Below are 24,340 nucleotides of genomic sequence, written 5' to 3'. Positions count from 1 at the left end.
TTGGTGAGGAGAAATCACTTACATGTTCCGAGGTAAAAAGAACCAATTGTTCTGTCTCCAACATTTGTGTTACATGAAATGTGACATCCTAAATTGCAATATAAGGTCAAAGCAATGCAGGGGAAGCCAGCTGTGGTCAGAGCACACCGCACTGTGTGATGATTACAACCATAACTTGGGAGAGCTGCCAGTTACTGGGCCGTCAGCGTGACTCACTGGAACAGTCATTTCCCTCCAGTGTAGGACTCTGAGGTTGTTCTGTACTATGTCACCCCCTCACCCCACTGACGAGACAAACTGTGACTGCCACATGCAATAAATCCAAAGCTGAACAGAAAGCGCTGCCTGGTCCGCGGAGCTGGCGATCTATCGCCCCTATACTGCGTGCGTCTGGCCCGGATCTTACACAGCACATCAATAATTGCTTCATTATTATGTTATTGTATGTGTACGGCATCCACTGATGACCAGACACGGTATATGTTGGTGCCATGTCTATACGCTGTTATTACGCCCCAAGATAGTAATGCAGTACAGTATACACCGGTGCTAAATTAATACACACTACTAGATCACTGCGCTAGGCGAACAGGAAAGCGCTTTGTAACAATATACTGTTATTACACTCCAAGATTGTACAACACTACTGCAGGCGTTGGAGCCATATCAATATTGAGTTATTACATCCTCTAATTGTAACGCACTACAATATTACTATCATTTCTAGCTTTTGACATTACAGGCCTCTGATATCTGTTGGTGCCATGTTAATAAAGTGTTATTACTTTTCTCTATTGTGAGGCATTACAGTATATGTCAGTGCTATATTAATATACTCTATATCATACTTTCACTGCGCTCTTGATAGCAAACTCTTCTGGTAAATGTCGGTGTTACATCAATATGACTCAAAATAATAATACACTGCTGCATAGGTTGGTGCTATAATAATACACCATTACTATCATTGTTCCTTCCTGACAGTACAACCCTCTGGTATGTGATGGCTAAAGCACTACGGTATACGTAGGAGCCATATCACTATCCTTACTGCTGCTTCATAGTAAAGCCCTCCGGTATATGTAGGTGCCATATCAATATACAATATCACTATCCTTACTGCTGCTTCATAGTAAAGCCCTCCGGTATATGTAGGTGCCATATCAATATACAATATCACTATCCTTACTGCTGCTTCATAGTGAAGCCCTCCGGTATATGTAGGTGCCATATCAATATACAATATCACTATCCTTACTGCTGCTTCATAGTGAAGCCCTCCGGTATACGTCGGTGCCATATCAATATTCAATATCACTATCCTTACTGCTGCTTCATAGTGAAGCCCTCCGGTATATGTAGGTGCCATATCAATATACAATATCACTATCCACTTCTGCTTCATAGTAAAGCACTACAGTATATGTAGGTGCCATATCAATATACAATATCACTATCCTTACTGCTGCTTCATAGTAAAGCACTACAGTATATGTAGGTGCCATATCAATATACAATATCACTATCCTTACTGCTGCTTCATAGTGAAGCCCTCCGGTATATGTAGGTGCCATATCAATATACAATATCACTATCCGTACTTACGCTTCATAGTGAAGCCCTCTGGTATATGCCGGTGCCATATCAATATACAATATCACTATCCGTACTTCCGCTTCATAGTAAAGCACTCCGGTATATGTCGGTGCCATATCAATATACTGGTATTACCATGTTGGTGCCATATTAATACACACTATTACTACTACTCTGGTATATGGCAGCGTCATGTCATTTTTCACGTATTACCTTCTTTGATTGTCAGGGACTACAGTACAAGTAGATGCTATAGTAAGCCGCACATCACTCTCCCTGCTGCCCCGATTGTACCGTCCTGCAGTATATAGCAGTGCTATATTATATGCCATATACTGCTATGCTGGTGCTATATGAATACACATTATCACTATCCATTCGGCCTTTTGAATGTTAAGACCATTGGTATATGTTGGTGCTCTATCAATATACTATTAATATATTATTATTACTATGTTAGTGCTATATTAATACACACGATTACTATCAATGCTCCCACTAGATAGGAAGCCCTATGGTATATGTTGGTGTCATATCAGTATACTATTACTGCCATATAAAGTACAGCACTGCAGTATATGCCGATGATATATAGCTCAGCAGTATATTTTGGTGATATATCAGTATACACTGTACAGCGCTGCAGTATATGTCGGCGCCACATCAGTATACACTGTACAGCTCTGCAGTATATGCTGGTGCCACATCATTGTACACTGTACAGCTCTGCAGTATATGTTGGTGCCACATCATTGCACACTGTACAGCTCTGCAGCATATGCTGGTGCCACATCAGTGTACACTGTACAGCGCTGCAGTATATGTCGGCGCCACATCAGTATACACTGTACAGCTCTGCAGTATATGCTGGTGCCACATCAGTATACACTGTACAGCTCTGCAGCATATGTTGGCGCCACATCAGTATACACTGTACAGCTCTGCAGTATATGCTGGTGCCACATCATTGTACACTATACAGCTCTGCAGTATATGTTGGTGCCACATCATTGCACACTGTACAGCTCTGCAGCATATGCTGGTGCCACATCATTGTACACTGTACAGCGCTGCAGTATATGCTGGTGCCACATCAGTATACACTGTACAGCTCTGCAGCATATGCTGGTGCCACATCATTGTACACTGTACAGCGCTGCAGTATATGCTGGTGCCACATCATTGTACACTGTACAGCTCTGCAGTATATGTTGGTGCCACATCAGTATACACTGTACAGCGCTGCAGTATATGTTGGCGCCACATCAGTATACACTGTACAGCTCTGCAGCATATGCTGGTGCCACATCAGTGTACACTGTACAGCTCTGCAGTATATGTTTGTGCCACATCAGTATACACTGTACAGCTCTGCAGTATATGCTGGTGCCACATCATTGCACACTGTACAGCTCTGCAGTATATGTTGGTGCCACATCAGTGTACACTGTACAGCGCTGCAGTATATGTTGGCGCCACATCAGTGTACACTGTACAGCTCGGCAGCATATGCTGGTGCCACATCAGTGTACACTGTACAGCGCTGCAGTATATGTTGCTGCCACATCATTGTACACTGTACAGCTCTGCAGTATATGTTGGTGCCACATCAGTATACACTGTACAGCTCTGCAGTATATGTTGGTGCCACATCATTGCACACTGTACAGCTCTGCAGTATATGTTGGTGCCACATCATTGCACACTGTACAGCTCGGCAGCATATGCTGGTGCCACATCATTGTACACTGTACAGCTCTGCAGTATATGCTGGTGCCACATCAGTATACACTGTACAGCGCTGCAGTATATGTTGGTGCCACATCAGTATACACTGTACAGCGCTGCAGTATATGTTGGTGCCACATCATTGTACACTGTACAGCGCTGCAGTATATGTTGGCGCCACATCAGTATACACTGTACAGCGCTGCAGTATATGTTGGCGCCACATCAGTATACACTGTACAGCGCTGCAGTATATGTTGGCGCCACATCAGTATACACTGTACAGCTCTGCAGTATATGTCGGTGCCACATCAGTATACACTGTACAGCTCTGCAGTATATGTCGGTGCCACATCAGTATACACTGTACAGCTCTGCAGTATATGTTGGCGCCACATCAGTATACACTGTACAGCGCTGCAGTATATGTTGGTGCCATACCAGTATACACTGTACAGCGCTGCAGTATATGTTGGTGCCACATCATTGTACACTGTACAGCTCTGCAGTATATGTCGGTGCCACATCAGTGTACACTGTACAGCTCTGCAGTATATGTCGGTGCCACATCAGTGTACACTGTACAGCTCTGCAGTATATGTTGGTGCCATATCAGTAGGTTCTGGTGTTCCTGACAGCAGACACATAGGCAGGATAATAACAATGTATCACACAAGTTTCTCCCCCACTGCCAGTAACAAAGTGTAACCAGTTCCACTCCCCACCCTGCTCGGCCAACAGCTCCACTGACAGCTCAGGTCGGAGACCCCCAGGTGACGCTGAGCCCCCCAGGTGACGCTGAGCCCCCCAGGTGACGCTGAGCCCCCCAGGTGACGCTGAGCCCCCCAGGTGACGCTGAGCCCCCTGCCCCTGTGAGGAGCCCCCGTCGGTGTGAGCACATAGCCCAGCTGGGCAGTGTCAGTGTGCCAGCTTCCCAAGGTACAGCATTACCTCATGTCACAAAGCAGACAGCTCCCAGTCTGCCCCCGGCCGCGCACAGCACTGGTGAGCTCGGCACAATGGGGTGGTCCAGGCCCCGGGGACCACCACGCCGAGCGCCCCAGCCGCCCCCTTCCTGGCTGAGTCACACATTGGGCTGGATGAGAAGCTGTACAGTCAGGGCCATTTCCTTGTAACAATACAGCAGCAACATGAGGAGGAAGAAGAGGAGGAGGAAGAGGAGGCAGAGGACGGCTACTCACCCGGGGCCTCAGGTGTCCACATGTCCGGGGTGCAAGCATCCACACTGTCCCCCAAATCCAGAGTGTGCAGCCGTGCGGGAGAGCAGGGTCCGTGTGCGGCTCCGGGCTCTGCTGCAATGTGTGAGCGTCCTCCTCCGGCTCAGCCGGCTCTGCACACAGCCCTCCCACTACTGCCATCCCACTAGTGCCATCCGTCCACTCCGTCAGCTCTTAACCCTTCCACCCACACAGCGCTGCTGTCACCGGAGCGGGAGGAGCAGCCCAGCCCGGGGGTCTGCAGCCGCCACTACCGGGGGCGTCAGTACCGGGGAGGCACATCATGTGCCTGATAGAGCTGCCCTGTGTAATGGCCGCTATATCCAGTCACTGCGCTCTCCCATATGTCTAATGTATCTCTAGCTATGTATCATGTCTATCTATAGCTGTCATCTATCTATTATCTATCTATCTATCTATCTATCTATCTATCTATCTATCTATCTATCTATCTATCTATCATCTATCTATTATCTATCATCTATATATTATCTATTTATCTATCATCTATATATTATCTATCTATCATCTATCTGTCTATCTATTATCTATCTATCATCTATTAGCTATCTATTATTATTATACAGTTTTATAGCACCATTTATTCCATGGCGCTTTACATGTGAATACGGGTCAAATATAGACAAATACATTAAAGGGCCACTGTCACCCCCCCCAGCCGTTATAAACTAAAAGAGCCACCTTGTGCAGCAGTAATGCTGCAGTCTAACAAGGTGGCTCTTTTAGTTTTTGGTTCAGTTATTCCCTAAATAAAGCGTTTTAAAATTTTTACAAAATAACCTGTCCTTAGACCTGGAGGCGGTCCGAAGCTTCCTCGGTGAATCTCCCAACTGCCGTCACTCTTCTCTTCTGGGGATGTGGTCGCCGCCCCCTTCGCGCTGTTTCTTCTTAAATCCGGCGCCTGCACTGTGCGTGCCTGCCTGGGGCAGGCGCAGTCTTCATTGTCCGTCATAGGTCAGATGCAGGGTGCCTGACTGCGCAGGTGCGGGCAGTGCGGCCACCCTGTTGCTGAATCCCCGCACTGTGTTATTCATTATGCACAGTGCGAGGCTGGGGTTCCTGGGCATGCGCACTGCGCTTGTCAGACGCTCCCCCGGTCCCCCGCCTTCCAGCTTTGTTCTTTGTGGCTGTTCCAAACGCCGTCAAGGAAACCTGTATATTCCGGCAACGCTGGAATGCGGGGGACCGGGGGAGCGTCTGAACAGCGCAGTGCGCATGCCCAGGAATCCCAGCCCCGCAGTGTGCATAATGAATAACACAGTGCGGGGCGGGGATTCAGCAACAGGGTGGCCGCACTGCCCGCACAGGCGCAGTCAGGCACCCTGGATCTGACCTATGACGGACAATGAAGACTGCGCCTGCCCCAGGCAGGCACGCACAGTGCAGGCCCGGATTTAAGAAGAAACAGCGCGCAGGGGGCGGCGACCACATCCCCAGAAGAGAAGAGTGACGGCCGTTGGGAGATTCACCGAGGAAGCTTCGGACCGCCTCCAGGTCTAAGGACAGGTTATTTTGAACAAATTTTAAAACGCTTTATTTAGGGAATAACTGAATCAAAAACTAAAAGAGCCACCTTGTTAGACTGCAGCATTACTGCTGCACAAGGTGGCTCTTTTAGTTTATAACGGCTGGAGGGGGGTGACAGTGGCCCTTTAAATATGAGCAGTAGGCATAGGGGAGAGGCTGGGGAGTAGCGGGGAGACAGGTAGATTAGTCGGGCAGCAGAGTGTAGGATGGATTGGAGCGGTGCCAGAGTGCTAGAAGGGAGGCCAGAGAGTAGGAGGTTGCAGTAGTCCAGGCGGGAGATGATAAGGGCATGTACTAGTGTTTTTGTGGTGTCGCACTCAAGGAATGCACGGATCCAGGAAATATTTTTGAGTTTGAGACGGTAGGAGGAGGCAAGGGCTTGGATATGAGGCTTGAAAGAGAGGGCAGAGTCGAGGATCACCCCGAGGCACTGAGCATACAGGACTGGGGAAAGTGAGCAGCCATTGACATTGACAGATAGGTCTGTGTTGTGAATTTGCTTTTTGCTCCCTCTAGTGGTTACTAGTTTTTTGACTCTGGTTTTTCTGTCATTCCTTTTATCCGCACCTGGGTCGTTAGTTAGGGGTGTAGCTATATAAGCTCCCTGGACCTTCAGTTCTATGCCTGGCAACGTAGTTATCAGAGCTAGTCTGCTGTGCTCTTGTCTACTGATCCTGGTTCCAGTTATATCAGCTAAGTCTGCCTTTTGCTTTTTGCTATTTGTTTTGGTTTTGTATTTTTGTCCAGCTTGTTCCAAATCTATATCCTGACCTTTGCTGGAAGCTCTAGGGGGCTGGTGTTCTCCCCCCGGACCGTTAGACGGTTCGGGGGTTCTTGAATTTCCAGTGTGGATTTTGATAGGGTTTTTGTTGACCATATAAGTTACCTTTCTTTATTCTGCTATCAGTAAGCGGGCCTCTCTGTGCTAAACCTGGTTCATTTCTGTGTTTGTCATTTCCTCTTACCTCACCGTTATTATTTGTGGGGGGCTTCTATCCAGCTTTGGGGTCCCCTTCTCTGGAGGCAAGAAAGGTCTTTGTTTTCCTCTACTAGGGGTAGCTAGATTCTCCGGCTGGCGCGTGTCATCTAGAATCAACGTAGGAATGATCCCCGGCTACTGCTAGTGTTGGCGTTAGGAGTAGATATATGGTCAACCCAGTTACCACTGCCCTATGAGCTGGATTTTTGTATTCTGCAGACTTCCACGTTCCTCTGAGACCCTCGCCATTGGGGTCATAACAGTTTGCCAGGCCAGTATTAAATGTTTAATGCATTGCAGAAGAGGGATTATAAGAAAGAAGATTCTGAGTTTTTTTTTTCTTCTTCCCCTTTACCTCAGAGTGGCTATGCTTGCTGCAGACATGAATGTCCAGACCTTGATTACAAGTGTGGACCAGCTGGCTACTCGTGTGCAGGGCATACAAGACTATGTTATCAGAAATCCTAGGTCAGAACCTAAAATACCGATTCCTGAACTGTTTTCCGGAGACAGGTTTAAGTTTAGGAATTTCATGAATAATTGTAGATTGTTTTTGTCCCTGAGACCCTGTTCATCTGGAGACTCTGCTCAGCAAGTAAAAATTGTTATTTCGTTCTTACGGGGCGACCCTCAGGATTGGGCTTTTTCGCTGGCGCCAGGAGATCCGGCATTGGCTGATCTTGATGCGTTTTTTCTGGCGCTCGGTTTACTTTATGAGGAACCCAATCTTGAGATTCAGGCAGAAAAGGCCTTGCTGGCTATGTCTCAGGGGCAGGACGAGGCTGAAGTGTATTGCCAAAAATTTCGGAAATGGTCCGTGCTGACACATTGGAACGAGTGTGCACTGGCCGCTAATTTTAGAAATGGCCTTTCTGAAGCCATTAAGAATGTTATGGTGGGTTTTCCCATTCCCACAGGTCTGAATGATACTATGGCACTGGCTATTCAAATTGACCGGCGGTTGCGGGAGCGCAAAACCGCAAATTCCCTCATGGTGTTGTCTGAACAGACACCTAATTTGGTGCAATGTGATAGAAAAACCGCAAATCCCCTCATGGTGTTGTCTGAACAGACACCTGATTTAATGCAATGTGATAGAATCCTGACTAGAAATGAGCGGAAAATTCATAGACGCCGGAATGGCTTGTGCTACTACTGTGGTGATTCTACACATGTTATCTCAGCATGCTCTAAACGTATAGCTAAGGTTGTTAGTCCTGTCACCGTTGGTAATTTGCAACCTAAATTTATTCTGTCTGTAACTTTGATTTGCTCACTGTCGTCTTATCCTGTCATGGCGTTTGTAGATTCAGGTGCTGCCCTGAGTCTCATGGATCTCTCATTTGCTAAGCGCTGTGGTTTTACTCTTGAACCATTAGTAAATCCTATTCCTCTTAGGGGTATTGATGCTACGCCATTGGCAGCAAATAAACCGCAGTATTGGACACAGGTTACCATGTGCATGACTCCTGAACACCGCGAGGTGATACGTTTCCTGGTTTTACATAAAATGCATGATTTGGTTGTTTTAGGGCTGCCATGGTTACAGACCCATAATCCAGTCCTGGACTGGAAGGCTATGTCAGTCTCAAGTTGGGGCTGTCGTGGTATTCATGGGGATTCCCTGCCTGTGTCTATTGCTTCTTCTACGCCTTCGGAAGTTCCTGAGTATTTGTCTGATTATCAGGATGTCTTCAGTGAGTCTGAGTCCAGTGCACTGCCTCCTCATAGGGACTGTGACTGTGCTATAGATTTGATCCCAGGCAGTAAATTTCCTAAGGGAAGACTGTTTAATCTGTCGGTACCTGAACATACCGCTATGCGTTCATATATCAAGGAGTCTCTGGAGAAAGGACATATTCGTCCGTCTTCTTCCCCTCTTGGTGCGGGATTCTTTTTTGTGGCAAAAAAGGACGGATCTTTGAGGCCTTGTATTGATTATCGGCTTTTAAATAAGATCACTGTCAAATTTCAGTATCCTTTACCGCTGTTGTCTGACTTGTTTGCCCGGATTAAAGGTGCCAAGTGGTTCACCAAGATAGACCTTCGTGGTGCGTACAACCTTGTGCGCATTAAGCAAGGTGATGAATGGAAAACCGCATTCAATACGCCCGAAGGTCATTTTGAGTACTTGGTGATGCCTTTTGGGCTCTCCAATGCGCCTTCAGTTTTTCAGTCCTTTATGCATGACATTTTCCGGAAGTATCTGGATAAATTTTTGATTGTTTATCTGGATGATATTTTGGTTTTTTCTGAGAATTGGGATTCGCATGTGGAGCAGGTCAGGTTGGTCTTTAAAATTTTGCGTGAAAATTCGTTATTTGTCAAGGGCTCAAAATGTCTCTTTGGTGTACAGAAGGTTCCCTTTTTGGGGTTCATTTTTTCCCCTTCTGCTGTAGAGATGGACCCAGTCAAGGTCCGAGCTATTCTTGATTGGACTCAGCCCTCGTCAGTTAAGAGTCTTCAGAAGTTCTTGGGTTTCGCTAACTTCTACCGTCGTTTTATCGCTAATTTTTCTAGCATTGTGAAACCTTTGACGGATATGACCAAGAAGGGCTCCGATGTAGCTAACTGGGCTCCTGCTGCCGTGGAGGCTTTCCAGGAGTTGAAACGCCGGTTTACTTCGGCGCCTGTTTTGTGCCAGCCCGATGTCTCACTTCCCTTTCAGGTTGAGGTGGATGCTTCAGAGATTGGAGCAGGGGCCGTTTTGTCGCAGAGAGGCCCTGGTTGCTCTGTTATGAAACCTTGTGCCTTTTTCTCTAGGAAGTTTTCGCCTGCCGAGCAAAATTATGATGTGGGCAATCGGGAGTTGTTGGCCATGAAATGGGCATTTGAGGAGTGGCGTCATTGGCTCGAGGGTGCTAAGCATCGTGTGGTGGTCTTGACTGATCACAAAAATCTGATGTATCTCGAGTCTGCTAAACGCCTTAATCCGAGACAGGCCCGCTGGTCATTGTTTTTCTCCCGCTTTGATTTTGTTGTCTCGTATTTACCAGGTTCAAAGAATGTGAAGGCCGATGCTCTTTCTAGGAGCTTTGTGCCTGATGCTCCTGAAGTCGCTGATCCTGTTGGTATTCTTAAAGATGGAGTTATCTTGTCAGCTATTTCTCCGGATCTGCGACGTGTGTTGCAGAGATTTCAGGCTGATAGGCCTGAGTCTTGTCCACCTGACAGACTGTTTGTCCCGGATAAGTGGACTAGCAGAGTCATTTCCGAGGTTCATTCCTCGGTGTTGGCAGGTCACCCGGGAATTTTTGGCACCAGAGATCTGGTGGCCAGGTCCTTTTGGTGGCCTTCCTTGTCAAGGGATGTGCGGTCATTTGTGCAGTCCTGTGGGACTTGTGCTCGAGCCAAGCCTTGCTGTTCTCGTGCCAGCGGTTTGCTCTTGCCCTTGCCTGTTCCGAAGAGACCTTGGACACATATCTCCATGGATTTCATTTCTGATCTTCCGCTATCTCAGGGCATGTCCGTTATCTGGGTGATATGTGATCGCTTCTCGAAGATGGTCCATTTGGTTCCTTTGCCTAAGCTGCCTTCCTCTTCCGATCTGGTTCCTGTGTTTTTCCAGAACGTGGTTCGTTTGCACGGCATCCCTGAGAATATTGTGTCAGACAGAGGATCCCAGTTCGTTTCCAGGTTCTGGCGATCCTTTTGTAGTAGGATGGGCATTGATTTGTCGTTTTCGTCTGCTTTCCATCCTCAGACTAATGGACAGACGGAGCGAACCAATCAGACTTTGGAGGCTTATTTGAGGTGTTTTGTCTCTGCTGATCAGGACGATTGGGTGACATTCTTGCCGTTGGCTGAGTTTGCCCTTAATAATCGGGCTAGTTCCGCCACCTTGGTTTCGCCTTTTTTCTGCAACTCTGGTTTCCATCCTCGCTTTTCTTCGGGTCATGTGGAGTCTTCTGACTGTCCTGGGGTGGATTCTGTGGTGGATAGGTTGCAACGGATCTGGAATCATGTGGTGGACAACTTGAAGTTGTCACAGGAGAGGGCTCAGCGCTTTGCCAACCGCCGCCGCGGTGTGGGTCCCCGACTACGCGTTGGGGATTTGGTATGGCTTTCTTCCCGCTTTGTTCCTATGAAGGTCTCCTCTCCCAAATTTAAACCTCGTTTTATTGGGCCTTACAAGATATTGGAAATCCTTAATCCTGTATCTTTTCGTCTGGATCTTCCTGAGTCGTTTGCTATTCACAATGTATTTCATAGGTCCTTGTTGCGGCGGTACATTGTGCCTGTAGTTCCTTCTGCTGAGCCTCCTGCTCCGGTGTTGGTTGAGGGCGAGTTGGAGTACGTGGTGGAGAAGATCTTGGATTCTCGCCTCTCCAGGCGGAGGCTTCAGTACCTGGTCAAGTGGAAGGGCTATGGTCAGGAGGATAATTCCTGGGTGGTCGCCTCTGATGTTCATGCGGCCGATTTAGTTCGTGCCTTTCATGCCGCTCATCCTGATCGCCCTGGTGGTCGTGGTGAGGGTTCGGTGACCCCTCACTAAGGGGGGGGTACTGTTGTGAATTAGCTTTTTGCTCCCTCTAGTGGTTACTAGTTTTTTGACTCTGGTTTTTCTGTCATTCCTTTTATCCGCACCTGGGTCGTTAGTTAGGGGTGTAGCTATATAAGCTCCCTGGACCTTCAGTTCTATGCCTGGCAACGTAGTTATCAGAGCTAGTCTGCTGTGCTCTTGTCTACTGATCCTGGTTCCAGTTATATCAGCTAAGTCTGCCTTTTGCTTTTTGCTATTTGTTTTGGTTTTGTATTTTTGTCCAGCTTGTTCCAAATCTATATCCTGACCTTTGCTGGAAGCTCTAGGGGGCTGGTGTTCTCCCCCCGGACCGTTAGACGGTTCGGGGGTTCTTGAATTTCCAGTGTGGATTTTGATAGGGTTTTTGTTGACCATATAAGTTACCTTTCTTTATTCTGCTATCAGTAAGCGGGCCTCTCTGTGCTAAACCTGGTTCATTTCTGTGTTTGTCATTTCCTCTTACCTCACCGTTATTATTTGTGGGGGGCTTCTATCCAGCTTTGGGGTCCCCTTCTCTGGAGGCAAGAAAGGTCTTTGTTTTCCTCTACTAGGGGTAGCTAGATTCTCCGGCTGGCGCGTGTCATCTAGAATCAACGTAGGAATGATCTCCGGCTACTGCTAGTGTTGGCGTTAGGAGTAGATATATGGTCAACCCAGTTACCACTGTCCTAGGAGCTGGATTTTTGTATTCTGCAGACTTCCACGTTCCTCTGAGACCCTCGCCATTGGGGTCATAACAGGTCTGGTGGAGAGGTGGAGTGAGATGGGGGAAAGATGATGAATTCAGTTTTGTCCATGTTCAGTTTTAGAAAGTGAGCAGAAAAAAAGGCCGAGATAGCAGACAGACATTGTGGGACTTTGGTCCATAAGGAGGTGAGGTCAGGTCCGAATAAGTAGATCTGCGTGTCATCGGAATAGAAATGATACTGCAAACCTTGGGATTCTATTCCCAGGCCGAAGGTGTATATGGAGAAGAGGGGCCCTAGGACTGCGCCTTGGGGAACGACAGACAGGGTGTGAGGTGAGGAGATGGTGTGGGAGAGGGAGACACTGAATGTCCGGTCTGTTAGATATGACGAGATCCAGGATAGGGCCAAGTCTGTGATACCAAGAGATGAGAGGGTCTGTAGCAGGAGGGAATAGTCGACAGTGTCGTAGGCAGGCATCTATTTATCTATCTGTCTACCTAATATTTAGACGTCTAATATCTATTCTATTTAAAGGGAACCTGTCGCCCCCAAAATGGAAGTTGAGCTAAGCCCACCGGCATCAGGGGCTTATCTACAGCATTCTGTAATGCTGTAGATAAGCCCCCGATGTATCCTGAAAGATGAGAAAAAGAGGTTAGATTATACTCATCTGGTGGGGCGGTCCGATCCGATGGGCGTCGCGGTCCGGTCCGGGGCCTCCCATCTTCTTACGATGACGTCCTCTTCTTGTCTTCACACCACGGCTCCAGCACAGGCGTACAGAGGAAAGTACTGCAGTGCGCAGGCGCCGGGCCTCTCTGAACTTTCCCGGCGCCTGCGCACTTTGCTCTGCCCTCAACAGGGCAAATCAGTACGCCTGCGCTGAATGCTGTAGATAAGCCCCTGATGCTGGAGGGCTTAGCTCATCTTCCATATTGGGGGTGACAGGTTCCCTTTAATGTCTATTATATCTAAATATAATAAATAATAAGTGCCTATGAGTCTAATATATATATAATGTATCTATGTGACCACTTTCTGACACTAATGTCTTTATCTAATATCTGTCTATCAAATATCTCATATGTCAATCTATATCTATTACGCAATCTAATATTTATCTATCTATGTCATCAATGCGACACCCGGCACCCCCCGCTGATCAGCTTCGGGGGCTGGAACTGCTCAGTTGTGGAGCTGCGCAGCGCCATTCGTCTAACTTGTGAGAAATACGCACACGTTTTCCTCATTTCAGCCCGATTGAGCAACTTAATTCAATGGGGAAAATCAGTGAGAAATGTAAAGTTATACACAGGCCATACGGAGAACACTCGTGCGACTCTCGGCAGGGAGACTCGGACCGATACGTTTAGTGCGACCCCGGCCTTAGTCTGCCTTACAATGCACAGACCCTCACCAATGCTGTCTTATGATATAACCTTTATTTTTTGCAAATGCTTCCTCACAGCTGCTGCAAACATACAAATGTAGTTTATCCTACATGCTGCACTACATACTGTATATTATACAGGGTGGGCCATTTATATGGATGCCCCTAAATAAAATGGGAATGGTTGGTGATATCAACTTCCTGTTTGTGGCACATTAGTATATGGGAGGGGGAAAACTTTTCAAGATGGGTGGTGACCATGGCGGCCATTTTGAAGTCGGCCATTTTGGAGGCCCACCAAGGTGTATCCATATAACTGCCCACCCTTTACATATACAGTATATATGTATATTTATATGTATGTGTATTTATATATACAGTATATGTGTTTATTTATTCTTTTATTTTTAATAATAATAATACACTAAATTCCTTTCCTTCGACACACGATCCGGAATGATTGACAATCCGGACTGTTTCCTGCACAGAACTGCAATATACTGAGGAATTTCACAAGACATTAATGTGCTATTATTTCATTTCTGATCTTTTCTTCCTGTAAATTTCTCCCCCATTACAATATAGTGTGCAGCGTTATTCCAGAATCTTTGATAACTCCCGGGTCCCATGTAGGCGCTGGGTTATATAATTATGGAGTTGTATTATTGTTTTCTCCCATATCATCCATCCATATCACTGGGAATAGCAGATTTTTGGCTCAGTCCCCATCTCCAGATATCTCCTCCCCGGCTCAGGGACGTCCGACCATAGAGAAAAGCAGCAGGGTTTTGTCAGGTACATACTGGCTTGTTCTCAGTGACAAGACCCCAGAGATTCTCCGAGCAAGTGGAAAGCGGATAAATCTCTGACCTGCATCAGGGGTAAGACAGGGGCTGAATAGTGTGTGGCGCGTCAGCATCGATCACCTTGTGCCCCCCAGCAGGAAAGGAAGGTGCAATGCAGGTTGGTGTCGGCGCCATTCGGAGATGGACATGCCCACAGTCAATATGGCTGCGGGGAATATTCTTGTTGCCTATAGGGTATATATGATTATCTCAGATCACAGCCGTCTATTCAAGGCTAGTAAAGAAGATTTACCGTTATATATATATATATATATATATATATATATATATATATATATACTGCTCAGCATAATGAGGACACCCCCTTTGAAAAGTAAGATGTGAATCAATATATCACTGAACGGCAAGAGCAATTTATAAAATTTCATAGAACTTTTTTTTTTTTTAACCCATAACTTGAAATTTAGGTTAATAATGTAACTTTCATTACAAAATCTTCTTTTTTACTTAAATTAGTTGATGCAAAGATTAGTACACCCCACATAAAAAAAACAACCAAGTCTAATATTGTGCATTAAAGACAGCACCAAGTCTAGAAGTTGGAGACATATTGCAACATTTAACTTCTTCCATTCTCTACGAACGATCCTGGATTTTGATGCTCAAATTGTCTCAGAGAAGGTGTAAAAATGCCAAAATCTGTTGTTGTTGGGTTTTTTTGCTACTACATGATGCGCCAAAATTTGCATTATTTTTATTCTAGTTTTTGGGTGTAAACAGTTTAGTTTAATGAGTTATCCTGTTTTTTTTTGCTTTTTTATTTTGGAGTAAAAGTTTGGATATTAGACAGTTTTATTTTTGTGCCAAATTTAATATGGCTTTACGCTTGTATTTCCAGTCCTTGTCATTTTTGGGGTTTACTCGACATGGTTTACTTTATCCAGATGCGTTCAGTTTATTTATCATTTGCATTTTTGTAATGTTGCTAGATTTTCGAGAATAGTATGCCAATACTAGAGGAGTATAAAATCTGTCTATTGTTTTTTTTTTGCATAGGTGAAGACAAAGGGTCAACTTAGGGCTGTCCCACACGTCCAGATAATTCCGGTACCGGAATAAATCGGTACCGGAGTTATCCGTGTCCGTGTGCCTGGGAACTCACGGAGGCCATACGTGCGGCACACGTGTGCCGCCCATATGGCGAGTGGGTACCACACGGAGCGTGTGGTACCCACTCTGCATCATGCTGAAGCCGCGATTCATATGTTCCCTGCAGCAGCGTTTGCTGCAGAGAAAATATGAATAATAGTGTTTAAAATAAAGATCTATGTGTCCGCCGCCCTCCCACCCCCTGTGCGCCCCCCCGCTGATCAGAAAATACTTACCCGGGTCCCCCGTCGGCTGTCGCTCCTTCCTGGTCTGGCCGCGGCTTCTAGTGTATGCGGTCACGTGGGCCCGATCATTTACAGTCATGAATATGTGGCTCCACCTCCCATAGGGGCGGAGCCGACTATTCATGATTGTAAATGATCAGCCCCACGTGACCGCATACAGTAAGCCGCGGCCAGACCAGGAAGGAGCGACAGCCGACGGGGGACCCGGGTAAGTATTTTCTGACCAGCGGGGGGGCGCACAGGGGGTGGGAGGGCGGCGGACACATAGATCTTTATTTTAAACACTATTATTCATATTTTCTCTGCAGCAAACGCTGCTGCAGGGAACATATGAATCGCGGCTTCAGCACCATGTGGGGGGGACAGTGCTTACTGTAGCGCTGTCTCCTGCACGCACACGGACCCCAGACGGAGAATGTCCGTGTGAGGTCCGTGTTTTACACGGACCCATTGACTCTATTGGGTCCGTGTAATACGTGCGCTCCCACGAACACTGACATGTGTCCGTGTTTGGCACACGGAGACACGGTCCGCAAAAAATCAATGACATCTGAACAGATGCATTGATTTTTATGGGTCTACGTGTGTCAGTGTCTCCGGTACGTGAGGAAACTGTCACCTCACGTACCGGAGCCACTGACGTGTGAAACCGGCCTTACACAGAGTGATGTTTACCGGTCAACATTTGGCTCACTGCAGATAAGCTGGGATTATTCTCGGCAGCGCGGGATCTGTTTACACAGGACGATGTGCTGCAGAGAATGATGATCTATCTATGTTACAATAGCTGTCAAATTTGTCCAAAATCAAGTGTGATTTTGTTAATTTGTGATAAAGTCCAAATGTGAAAAACAGAAAGATAAAAATGAAAAAAATCTTTAAAAAAAATGGTTTTTTTTTGTTTGTTTTTTTGGAGGGAAATTTTCAAAAACACCATGAATGTCACGTGTTTTCCAATGATAGCCGAGTGCAGTCCGATGTGTGGACTTGAGTGGGTGCGCATTATCCAATTTGCGCAGCTACTCACAGAATGCTGCGATTTTTTTTCGTTCTGTAGAAAAAGACTCAGTCTGCCCTGCCCAATAGTATGATATCCGATAACATCATATAGCACTTATCCGGGTTATACGCTCATGTGAGCGAGCCCAAAGAGTGATGTTTTTCCAAGTCCTATAGAGAAGCCTAAGGAAAAATGTCTAAAAAAAATAACATTTTACATCGAGCCACTGTCACAGCCGATATCTGCGGATCGGAGCAGGGTGTTGGACGCAAACCGATCCCAAATTGATGGCCCACCCAACGGACAAGTCATCAGTATGACCCCTTTAAACTCAATGGGGACACTAAGGCTACGTTCACACTAGGCGTTTTTTCAGCTTTTTTTTTCTGCAGCAAAACCTGCTATCTTGGCAAGAAAGAAATCAGGTATATCTTGTGTTTTTTTGTGCGTTTCTCCTGCATTTTTGTCATGCTAAATTTGACTGTTATGCATGCTGAGAAAGTTTATTGCAAAAAAAATCTATTTAATTAGGTTTTGGCCCAAAAAATGCAGCAAAACCTGATACATTTGTTTTTGGTACGGATTTTCAGTGGTTTTTCACCACCCATTACTTTCAATGGGTGAAAAATGCCGAAAAAACGCTGAAAGTAGTGGCATGCTCTATAGTGCAAAAAACCATGAAAAGCAAAAAATACTGATGACAAAAAAAACAATGTGCATGCATGAGATTTCTGAAATCTCATGGACTGGTACTGTAAAAAGTAGCTGAAAATTTGCATAACAAAAAGCATTAAAAAAGACGCTGAAAAAAGTGTGAACATAGCCTTACTTTTCAGACATATTGGTGACCTCTTAAAGGGGCAGATGCTTTACATTTTGATGAGCTGAAGAAATGCAAAAAACAATTAATTGTTAAAGGCCACATGTCCACGTACGAGTACATAGTGTACAGGCGGTGCATTTGGAAAAGATGAAGGAGCAGCGAGGTGACGCTGCCGCTTGTATTACAATTCCTCGGTGCTCATGTACAATATGCTCAGCTGTGTGCGAGCTTTGCCGTCTGCCTCAGAGCAGTAGGGACTCAGACTGTCCTGAGATTTTCCAGGTCTCTGCCAAGTCTCCACAATCTGTGCCGGTCCCTCGGTGAGGTCACTGCTTCTTATTTACAGGACAACACAAGTAGCTGATATTTTCTCAAGTGCTTTGTATAACATGTGGATATGATTTATTCACCAATTTATTGCAAATTCTGTTTTCTGTGAAGCCTTAAATCCCATAGGCGAAAAGTCAAAATAAATATATAATATATTTCTGGTGAAATGCATGAGCCTAGTTGTAGGTCACATGCCCAGGGCAATGTTGTCTAAGCTGGAAAATAAGTACCTTGTGTTTGTAACCATGACAGATCAGTACTCACGAGAGTCAGTATTGCCTTGTAAGGCCGGAGTCAGACTAAACATATGAAAAATCGGTGCGAGTCTCCCTGCCGAGAGTCGCAGGAGTGTTCTCCGTACGGTCATCCGTGTGTAATGCGATTTTCTCTCAGCCATTTATCCGTATGACATCCATATGACATGCGCATGGCTTTACATTTTTCACTAATTTTCCCCGTTAAATGGCTCAATGGTCGGAAATGAATCGAAACCTAATTTAAGGAGGCCATATTTTGGCTCCCCAACAAGTTCCCTTCTCCAATCTTTCAAATCGAGTCCCTGCTGGTGTCTTCTTCTTGCTCGTTTGTGACAAACATGTCTGAGAGCCTAACCTTATACACAACTGAGCGGGTTCTTCTACATTGGGTCTTGTTTCAATGTTTCGGGGAGCCTTACCCAGTGATTGTTGATCCGTGAAGGCGTGTTCCTGGATTTTTTATTGGCCGCCAAGAAAAACTGCATGCCAAGCTTCCTGTTTTTTGCCTGATGCAATTTTCTGCCTTCAGGAAAATGTGTGCATATTTGTCGCACGCTAAACGGATAGTCCATGTAGCGTCCAAGTTTTTCTCTCACCCATTGACGTGCATTGGCGAGTCTCGGGCGATACACGCGTACAATCACAGCACGCTGCAATTTTATACGCATGTCGAATATGCCTGAGAAAAAAAATACACCTATGTGAGCTGCCCCATAGATTAACAATGGTCCGAGTGCTATGCGATGTTTTCTCACATAGCACTCGGCCGTATTCTACAGTAGTCTGACTCCGGCCTAAGAGCTGCTATTCTTTCAAGATGTGAGTAATAATAATAATAATAATAATCTTTATTTTTATATAGCGCTAACATATTCCGCAGCGCTTTACAGTTTTGCACACACTATCAGTACTGATGTGACCACTTTATTTCATTATGTGCAAGTACATAGTGTTGTCTAATTGGGGAATAGATGGCACCAAGATATTTTATGAGGATTGGACATAGGTAGTATGATCTCCGAGCAAAGGTCTACTTTGGAAGCTAAGGTTCTGGTATTCTTGTGCACGTAACAAGGGGCGAAAGCTTCTGAGTTATGGACCCCCTAAGGGTAACCATGTTTACAACTACAGTGGTGCACCCTAAGGGTACCATCTCACTATACGATTTACCAACGATCACGACCTGCGATACGACCTGGCCGTGATCGTTGGTAAGTCGTGTGGTCACTGGAGAGCTGTCACACAGACCGCTCTCCAGCGACCAACGATGCCGAGGTTCCCTGGTAACCAGGGTAAACATCGGGTTACTAAGCGCAGGGCCGCGCTTAGTAACCCGATGTTTACCGTGGTTACCAGCGTAAAAGTAAAAAAAAAATAACGTACATACTCACCATCTGATGTCCGTCAGGTCCCTTGCCGTCTGCTTCCCGCTGACTGTTCCCGCTGACTGAGTGCCGCCGTAAAGTGAAAGCAGATCACAGCGGCGACGTCACCGCTGTGATCTGCTCTCACTTTCCGGCCGGCAGTCAGTCAGAGCGGGAAGCAGACGGCAAGGGACCTGACGGACATCAGATGGTGAGTATGTACGGTTTTTTTTTTTTTACTTTTACGCTGGTAACCACGATAAACATCGGGTTACTAAGCGCGGCCCTGTGCTTAGTAACCCGATGTTTACCCTGGTTACAAGCGAACGCATCGCTGGATCGCTGTCACACACAACGATCCAGCGATGACAGCGGGAGATCCATCGACGAAAAAGTTTCAAACGATCTGCTACGACGTACGATTCTCAGCAGGGTCCCTGATCGCAGTAGCGTGTCAGACACTGCGAGATCGTAACTATATCGCTAGAACGTCACGAATCGTGCCGTCGTAGCGATGAAAATGCCACTGTGTGACGGTACCCTAATCATGGTCTTAAGAGAATCTCAGCAGTTGACCATGATGTTACTGAAAATGAATCTCTATACAGAGACCAACACTGATATTACTGCCATATGCTGACCATCAGGGCCAGACTGTCCATCCGGCAATTCTGGCAAATGCCAGATGGACCAGTCTGGCCTTGGGCTGCATCAAATGTTAACTCTGTTAATGGTATCGGTGTCCTCTAGACATCGGTACTGTTAACAGCTGTGCCAAAGTAAAGAGCCTCCATTCCGTGCTCTATCACTTACTTCGGGAGGCTGAACAATACTTTCAATCTGCGGCCTGCTGGAGGATGGCGTCATGCAGGTAACGTCGATAGCGCAATGACATCACTGCATTGCGCCACTGATGGTCACTGCAAGATGCGATAGAACAGGAAGCAACAGCTGCGGTGGACGCAGGGTCTGGATTAGGTGAGTATAAAGTTTTGGGGATTTTTTGTGAGCTGTGGTGGTCATAATACTGTGGAGGCCATCACACAGTATTGGAGCTGCGAGGGGGCTAACATACTGCATGGAGGCTGTGAATGGGAATCTTTATATTATATGGAGGCTGTGGCTGTGGGGACCATCATACTGTATCGGGGAGGTGAAGGGGACCCTCATACTTTGTAGGAGATGTGGGAGGCCATCATACTGTATTAGGAATGTAAGTGGACCCTCATACTATGTGGGGGATATCATACAACATTGGGACCAATAGGGGGGAATCATAATGTATGGGGCTATAAAGTGGTTCATCATGCTATATGGGGGCTGTAGGGGACCATCATACTTTATTCAGGGTGTGAGAGGGACCATCACACTGTATTGGGGCTGTGAGGGGGGACCCTCATACAAGACCCTCATACAAGACACTTATAATGTATTGGAGCTTTGAAGGGGACCCTCATACCATATCAGTGCTTTTGAGGACCATCATACTGTATTGTGGCTGGGAAGACGACCTTCATACTATAAGGGGGCTTTGGGTGACCAAAGTACAGTACAGGGGCTTTGAGGAGGACCCTCATACTATATGGCGCTGTGGGGACCATTATAATGTATTGGAGCTGTGAGGAGGACCCTCATAATATATGCGGGGCTTGGGGGGACCATCATGCTCTTTTGGGACTTTGAGGGGGTCCATCATACTATATGGGGTCTGTGGGGGACCATCATACTAAATGAAAGACTGGGGGGGATAATTATACTGTATTGGGACTGTGGTTTGACCATCATACTGTATTGGAGCTGTGGAGGGACTATGATACTGTATTGAGGCTATCAGGGACAATCTTACTATGTTTGGGGACCATCATACCGTGTGGGGCAATGTGGGGGAAACAAAATACTGTGTGGGGGGCTGTGGAGACCATCATACTGTGGGGAGACCATCAAATGTTAACCCCTTCACGACATGCGCCGTACATGTAAAGCGCATATCGTGTCCCTACCTTTGATGTGGGCTCAGGCGGTGAGCCCACATCTTTCCAGGCACATGTCAGCTGTTTTGAACAGCTGACATGTGCCCCTAACAGCCGCGGGTGGAATCGCGATCCACAATTACAAAAAAAATATATACACATATTTAGTATCGCCGCATTCAGAATTGCCCAATCTATCAAAATATAAAAAGAACTAATCTGATCGGTAAACAGTGTAGCGCTAAAAAAGTCAAAACGCCAGAATTACTTTTGTTGGTCGCAGCAACATTGCATTAAAATGCAATAACGGGCGATCAAAATATCGTATCTGCACTAAAATGGTATCGCTAAAAATGTCAGCTCGGCATGCAAAAAATAAGCCCTAACCCAGCCCCAGATCATGACAAATGAAGACGCTACAGGTTCTCGGAAAATGACGCACTTTTTTTAAAACAAACTTTGGATTTTTTTTTCACCATTTAAATGAAAAACAACCTAGACATGTTTGGTATCTACAAACTCGTAATAACCTGGTAAATCATAATTGACACCTCTTAGCTCTACAATGCAGAGTAGGGTTGTGCTCAAAAGTTTACATACCCCGGCAGAATTTTTGCTTTCTCTGGGCTTTTTTCAGAGAATATGAATTAACATTAACCAAATTCCAAAGACATACTGATAGGGAATTTAGATTGTGAGCCCCAATGGGGACAGTAAAGCGTATGTAAAGCGCTGTGGAATTAATGGAGCTATATACAGTAAGTGAGTAAAATAAATAAATTGATAATTAAATAACACCAAAACTTTTTCTCCATTCTTGGTTAGTGGTTGGGTGAAGCCATTTATTGTCAAACTACTGTGTTTTCTCTTTTTAAATTATAATGACAACCCAAAACATCCAAATGACCCTGATCAAAAGTTCACATACCCCATTTCCCCACAGTATGATGGCCCCTTAGGTCCCCTTTACACAGTATGATGTCTCCATAGTTCCCATATAGATAGTATGATATTCCCATAGCTCCCCTATACATATTATGCAAGCTTTTAGAGCCCCCAAAGCCACCAATATAGTATAATGCCCATCACAATGTATTGTAACCCCATCAGTAACTCTCACAAAGTATAATTCCCCTACACACAGTATATTACCCAAAACACTCCACAGTAGTCTTCACACAGAATAATGCCCCTCACAAAGCATGATAGCCACTAGTTTTCACACAGTATAATGCCCTAAAAGGCCCCAGTACACAGTATAATGCCCTAAAAGGCCCCAGTACACAGTATAATGCCCTCTATACAGAGTATGATGCCCCCATAGCTCCCCTATACACATAATGCCCCCACATTGCATAATGCCCCACAGCCCCCCTAGAAGTACTGCAAAAAATAACACAATTATATTCACAGGGCAATTTAATAGTATTTTAGCTGGGAGCATGTTGTAATCAAAGTAACATGGTCCCCTAGCTAATAATGTAAACTGCAGACACTCACACTGAATGGATAACTGTGTAAAATATACAAACCAAGTGCTGTCTTCAATGTGCATCAATTAAATTTATCAATCATGTAGATTGTAAGCTTGTAACTGTTTAAACTGTCTTACCATGTATTGAATTTATTGTCTGTATATGTCTTTGCTTAATTGTAAAGTGCGGCGGAATATGTTGGCGCTATATAAAATAAAAATATCATTATTATCAATTTTATTAATGAAAAAATAAAATATACAACAATTACACAGGATAAAAAGAGGTAAAAACAAGAAGATATGACATCCTCGGGAAATGGCAGGTAAAAGGTAATAAATGACTAATTTTTTTTGCAACAAAACAGAGGTTAGCCAGATATAGGAAAGGAGCGAGACCAGATGAAATGCAAAATCGCTTGTTTCCCTATTCCCTAATCTCCAATCTCCAGTGACCTGACAGCTTTGTTATAAAAAAAATGCATGAGCATGTACATAGCGAATTAAGCGCTTACCCATTATAAAGTACCAGTGCAGTGTCCCAGGGAAGAGCCCCGTCGCACATTTCGCGTTTGCTTTCTCAAAGGGTTGTAAAAAATAAACATCATGTACCATTCCCACCTAAGACTGGATCCTGGCAAGTCCTCTTGTAGACAATGGTAGGGTGCACGTGGATCAACACAGTGATGTCATCGCATCGGGAAGTCCCACGGTGATTACATCATCAAGTCACTTTTCTTTGCCCTGGAATTGCCACTGTATGACCCTACCATTCTCTAGACCACAGGTAGCACCGAGAGTGGTAGTACCTGAAGACCTCCAGGCTCTACCATAGAGTTTAACACACCAATACAGTTAAGAGTGGTGGCTGTTCCAGATGGGTATCTCTAGGTGACTGCCCCTACTGCTACACCTACCTAAACACTGACAGATGAATTACCTTACCGGCAGTGGTCTTCCCAAATGGCAGATACCTCTTTCAGCAGAATAATGCACGTGCCACACTGCAAGAACTGATCAGGAATGGTTTGGTTAACTTGTCCTCCAGATGCCCAAGATCTCAATCCAATCAAGCATCTAAAACAAGTTAGATCTATGGAAGCCCAACCCCACAAATTATCAGGACTAAAACCTACCATGCAGATTGGCCGCAGAGCTCCGGTCAGCTTTGTTCTCCCAGACATAAGCCGCTGCCAGAGATGTCTGTTGGCGGCCTTCTCTTGGAGAACCCA

The 24,340-nt window shown here is 45.6% G+C and overlaps 1 protein-coding gene across 2 annotated transcripts in view; it reads right to left on the bottom strand.

The window, feature by feature from the left end:
- Window positions 1–24,264, bottom strand: part of NRIP1 (nuclear receptor interacting protein 1) — a 100,741-nt gene extending 76,477 nt beyond the window's left edge. The window contains exon 1 of one of the 2 annotated variants that reach the window (XM_077294038.1): window positions 24,245–24,264. The gene's annotated coding sequence lies outside the window, so the exon portion shown is untranslated. Of the gene's footprint in view, window positions 1–4,526; window positions 4,830–24,244 lie in introns of those variants that run through there. The other variant, XM_077294034.1, reaches the window with a different exon arrangement.
- Window positions 24,265–24,340: the final 76 nt, after the last annotated feature.

This window comes from Ranitomeya variabilis, chromosome 3, assembly GCF_051348905.1.
Source record: "Ranitomeya variabilis isolate aRanVar5 chromosome 3, aRanVar5.hap1, whole genome shotgun sequence".
NCBI classification, from domain to species: Eukaryota; Metazoa; Chordata; class Amphibia; order Anura; family Dendrobatidae; genus Ranitomeya; species Ranitomeya variabilis.
Note: the sequence above shows the minus strand (reverse complement) of the source record. Positions and strands in the feature narration are given on the sequence as shown.